General features: G+C 35.7%; 1 pseudogene; it reads right to left on the minus strand.

The window, feature by feature from the left end:
• Positions 1-224: 224 nt before the first annotated feature.
• Positions 225-813, minus strand: LOC118973077 (small ribosomal subunit protein eS17-like; annotated as a pseudogene).
• Between the last annotated feature and the right edge of the window lie 5,054 nt (positions 814-5,867).

Genomic DNA, 5,867 nt, shown 5'->3' on the forward strand with positions numbered 1-5,867 from the left:
ACAAATGATCAGATTCTGTCAGACACAATCTTTAATAAACAGTCTATTCATAGATTTATATTTATAGATATATATGTATATATGTATGTGTATATGCTCACATACAATGGCATCTACACACACACACACACACACGAACACCTATTAACACAATTGAACAGGAGCAAATATATTTTTCCAACTTATCTTCTCAGTCCCAGCTCCTGACCTTCCTTTTTCAGTACTTCTGCTCTTTTTCTGTCCTTTTTGAACTTGCAGGTCCTAATCAACTATTCATCAAACACAATGGTTCTCTCTTGTCTTTGCCAAAAGAAGGGTTGTATTGGAGAGAGCTAGATTTACTGCTCAGTATACTTTTTGTTGTCTCATGTTTATTGACATATTATAGTATAGCAGAAAGATTAAAATGACTCCATGTAGTGTTTTGAAATCCATTTCAACTGTGGGCTGAGCAACCTGCAGTTAAAACAGACTGCCAAAGCTGAGAGCTTCAGCATTTCCTGAGTGTCAGAATCTACTTCAGTTCTCTTGATCCTGGGCTGAGATCAGATATAATTATCTGATGAGGCTGATGAGAAATAAATATCTTTCCTTTTTCTCTCCTTTTTCTGCAGCATGATGGAGATACCTCTCATGAGGCCACTCTGAACCCTCTTCATTAGATGTGTGACATACTCTGCTATCTTTCCTTGGAAATACTTGCTAGGAATAATGGAAATCTCTTTGCACATGTACATTCATGTAGAAGTTGTTACCCAGGGATATGAAGTACTTTTCTATGAAGACCCAGGCCACTTTCTTCATATTTTTGGTTCAAATGCTGCCTGCATTGGTGGGTTCCTGGTTGAAGAGCTTGGTCTGCTTTTGTTAATTCATTTCCTACTGCATTATTCTTTTGTAGGGGCTGTATTTACCTGCAAGATGTGCCAACATGTGAAAAAAAATGTCTTTTTAATCAGAAAACAGAGATTGAACCTTCCCAATGAGATAAAAAATGTAGAAATAATATATCTGATGGATGCTGTTGCAAGTTTTAGAGTAACAAGACCAGGTATACACTAGAAGCAAAAGCACTGAGATCAAAGGTTTAATGGAATTTACTGGTGAAAATCAAAAGTTAATGTCAGCATTGAGTTCATTGTTCTCAGCATAGTGGACTTTGATCCTGTTAGGAGCTTTATACTTTGACATCAGAAGATAATTTTAACTTGGCATTGTGTCACACATTGTGGGTAATTTTTGAACAGTATTATAAAGAGCCTATACTATGTCTTTTTACTACCTAAGATTAGATCTGTGTACAGTGTACAATGTGATATAAATGCTGAACTTAGAAGAAGCAGAGATAAGAAGGTCTGAGTCACTATGCATTAAGCTTGAGACCCACTGCTGTAGGAAAATCATGGTGGTCCTATTCCTTTGTCAATAAACCATGAGGACAGTCAGTGGGGATTTATTTTCTTTAAGCTTAAAAATGAATTAAAATGGAATAGCTTCTTTTTTGGCTCCCAGACATTGTCATATCTGCATATAACACATGGAATTGCAGAAACTTCTTGTTACTACAAAGAGAGTTAGATTAAAGAGCCATGCTCAGGATGGCAGAGAGGAAAGGGGAAGGACCATTGTCTCAATGAGCCAATTGTATTGTCAAGTCACTGAATTAACAAAACCTTTACTTCTTTCTCACTCCTTATTATTTAAGACAACAAATCTCACTATTTTAAACTGTCCATCCTGTTACTTGCAGTCAAAAGCTTTGTAACAAATATGCATAGATGAGTGGAATAAAATATCTCCAGTGCTATGGATTTGATACTGGGTGGAATTCTTCCCTGACCCAGGCATTTAGAGGTGTTTATTAGCAATGAGAAGAGCTAAAGATCTGGTGGATAGATTAGGAAGGCAGTAAGAACCATTAGTGGTTAAGATCTATGTGTCAAGGAAGAACCTTAACCTTATAGATGTCGAGACTCCAAAGAGGATGACTAAGCAAAGAAGCAAGATGGCTTGGCACAAATTCAGAGGTGCTGAAAATAGACGAGTCTCAACAGATCAATGTACTTATCTGTTTATTGCTCACAGCACAACAAACACCAAAAGCATCAGTACTGTGGCCCTGGTTCTCCATCATGACATGGTTCCCCACAGGGGATGGCACAGGCCACATAGGGGCCTCACACTCAGAATGCTGCACAGTAGTCAAGGAATGCCAACAGTATGTCGCAGCACCTATTGTGGCAGGCTATAAGCAAGCCAGCCAATCTCCTTTGGAGAGCAAGCTCTCACATTCTCACATGATGGTCATTCTGTGGTTGCCGTGACTCATTTAGTGGCTTATGTGACTAGCTACAGGAATGGCTTGGGGTCAGAGGATGGTGAGGCTTGCACTATGGCATACTCAGCAAAGATGTGTTGAGAGACTTGGGGCCAATGGTCTAATGCATGCTCCTAAAAGTTTGCTTAGAGTCAGATTTCCTGGATTAAAGGAAGTGTGCCATTTATTTATATAATTTACTGGCTGTATGTACTTGGGAAATGTATTATTCCACCTCTTCATTTCCACATTTGAAATTGTGAGATTTTAATACCATCTTGTCCATGGGGTTCTTTAAAATACAACCTTGCATACAGTAAATATATACTAAATAAAAGTTCATTTTTACTATAATTCAGTGCAGTTATATTTTCAGGTTGCAGGAGGAAAGAATGAACATGATTAAAATAAAAAATGGCAATTGAGCCTCTGCAAGAAGTCAACTAAAGTATATATATGAAGAGTTGGCTTGGACAAAATAAATCAAGTTTTGAAAAAAGAAAGAAGTTTTAATGAGGAAAGGGAAGATGAAAAATGTCCCCAAATTGACATAACTCCCACAGTCCATGTAGATACATAATTTGTAATTTCAACAAACTTGCTTCTTTCAGTAGAGATTTAATGCCTATGCCCATCTAATTTCTTATATTTGAAGCTGTTTTACCTTTTTATTCAGAAGATTGAGCATTTTCTTTTATGTGGTATTTCTGATTTTTACTCAAAGATCAATAGCTCTAATTCAAAAATTGATACTGACTTGTAGAAATTTCAGTAAAGGACACAATCAGTTATAGTCCTAAAATTGTAAACATTTATTTCCTTCTCAAAAATGTTTGAACTGTTATATATAATATTGATACTCTGGTCACCTTACTATTAATACTAATGACAATAATGTAACAATACTAGGTTACAGCTATTGAGTGCTTACTCTGTACCTGGCATTGTTTTCAGTTTTAAGTACTATGTGCAGACAAATTCATTTAATTGTCAAACCAGCACATAAGAAAATGCTATTATTACCTCATTTTATAGATGAGGAAATTAAGGCATAGAGAGGTTAAGTAAATTTTTCAAGGTCATTTTACTAGTAAATTTCCAGAATATGACAAAGACACTGGACTCTAGAATATACATATTTATCCATCATCTAAGAAGGACAAAATCTGATATCATGTCAAGTGAGATTATTTTCCCCCAAAATGTAATCCATTTTTTGATGTATATACTATAGTTACTCACATATAGGTTTTTCATGATCAGTAAACAAATCCTTAATGAGTGAATCATTTTGAATAGCCTTTCCCAAATTTACTACTAGAGCTCCAGTGACCTGTTGACCTGGAACTCTGGTGTCAAAAGTTCTTGCTCATCTTTAACCATGCACATTTTATAGATTATCAGACTGGTAAAGGGACTTTATTTTCTGCCTTGATAGATTTATGGATTTATTTATTGTAAATTACTCACTAGAGAGAGACATTTCATTGTAAAGCAACCCTGGTATTGATTCAGTAAAATGAGGGTGTCATCATTAAACAAATCTTCCCAAATACCCATGCTATTAAAACTAATTGACCGTGTCTCTTCTTTAAGGTTAGCTGGGCATTTAATGTACGGACTCAGAGAGGTTTTATCTGGCATTTCTACCCCATTCTTGTGATATCTCAGGATAACACCTTTTACTCAAGGTTTCATAGAAGTTTTCCCCATCTGTGGATAAAAGGGAAATCACACAGAAATGCTAAACACAGCTATGACTTTTAAAATTATTTTCACTTTAATATATCCATTATCCATATAAATTTTGTAATTACCAAACTACTAGGACTCTGATTTTTAAGAAAGCAACACCATTATTTTGTTTATAGTGTTTCTTATGGGGACATTTTAGAATTTTCTTTTCAGTGCTTTTCTCCATTCACTGTATTAATTCTTTCATTTGACGAATGATTGAGAAAGGGCTGGTCTCCTTGTTCTTAACTGCTTCTTCAGATAATTATTTCCCAACTTACCTATTAAAATTAAAGTAAAAATAAACCACTTGTTGGGGCTAGTGCTCTATAGCTGGATCACTCACTATCTTTTCATAAGGTGTAAACTTTGGCTCACAGTTTTCTCTATTATCTCTAGACGTGTCAATATCCACATGACTGACTCACCCAATTCCCTGATTTATATGTTTCTTGATTTGTTTCACTCTACTTCATCCACACTACCAAAGTCACATGCTAAACACTATTATCACCAGAAACTACTCCACCATTCCAGATCATTGAAAAAAAAGCATGAGATTCCCTGATAAAGTTATTCCAGCTTGAGCACTCACCTATTCCAACTGGGTCTTTTTCTTGCCTTCTTGGGGACTCTTCTTATTATCAAGCTAGTGCCTTCCTCTTTTTATCTTCATTCATATCCATCTTAGACCCTATGACCTACCATTCCTGTTATGATCTTAATTCTTTATCTTATATTATTAATTGGGCAAAACCCCAACCCTGGGTGAAAAAAATATTCATTTGCTCTCTATTATCTTGTAGCTGGTTATTGCTTGTGAGTGCATCAGTGTAGATTAGAATAGATAGCACTACTGTTAATTTATGATTACCAATCTCAGATGCCCTTTAATCAGTACAGAAATGCTACTGTTTCTCCAGCTGACTCACTCTCCTGGTACTCATAGCAAAAACTGTTTGAAAACTTCTTCACTCTCTTCAAAACACTGGATCTGCCATTCCACTGCAATTACTCAACAAATGGCCATGCTTTCTTTATCACAGAGAAAGCAGGAAGCAAGAGATAAGAATTCACTCAAATGTTTGATTTTTGGATGACTGCATGTATTTTCTCCTTATCCCCTAATTTAAGAGAAGTTGTTTATCTTCTCTCTATGGCCAGTATTTCCATCATTGCTCTGGATCTCATACATTCTAAATCTCTCAAAGTTTAAGAAGGGTAGTGATTTGGAAACCACCTCTGCCCTCATTCTGTGTGAGGAGAGGTTTGGAGGCCTAAAAGAGAAAGAGTTGTTTACACTAGTGTGGTAGGCCCTATACTGTGTTATCCAGAAAAAACATAAATAATTCATTTGCAAATAAAAGTTCATGTGATTGTACCACAAAGGTTGAGATACAAATCAATCATGCTCAAAGAAAGAATATATTCTACTTAAATGAAATTGGACTTTTTTTGTCACTGAAGTAACATTCATGTATTCCTGTCAAGATGGACTTGATTTTTAGGTAAACAAATGAAAGATTTAGTCATAGCTCTCCCTGAGAGGGAAGTAAGCTAGAGTGGGAGCACCTACTTTTATCCACACTCCTGGGCCCACAGGCCATAAAACTTCCTATTTAGAATCAAGACAAGTAAAGAGAAGTCTTTAGATCATCTTGACTAAGTTGAAATACTTTACGATGTAAAGCACAAAAAGAGACGAAGGTTGAATGCAAGAATGGTGGAGGAAGAAACACAAAAATTTTTAGGGAAAATGTATTTTTTTAAATGTATTACAGAATAAATTAAAGAAATATGTATTTTTGTAGGCAGG

Source organism: Manis javanica, chromosome 1, assembly GCF_040802235.1.
Source record: "Manis javanica isolate MJ-LG chromosome 1, MJ_LKY, whole genome shotgun sequence".
Classification (NCBI taxonomy): domain Eukaryota; kingdom Metazoa; phylum Chordata; class Mammalia; order Pholidota; family Manidae; genus Manis; species Manis javanica.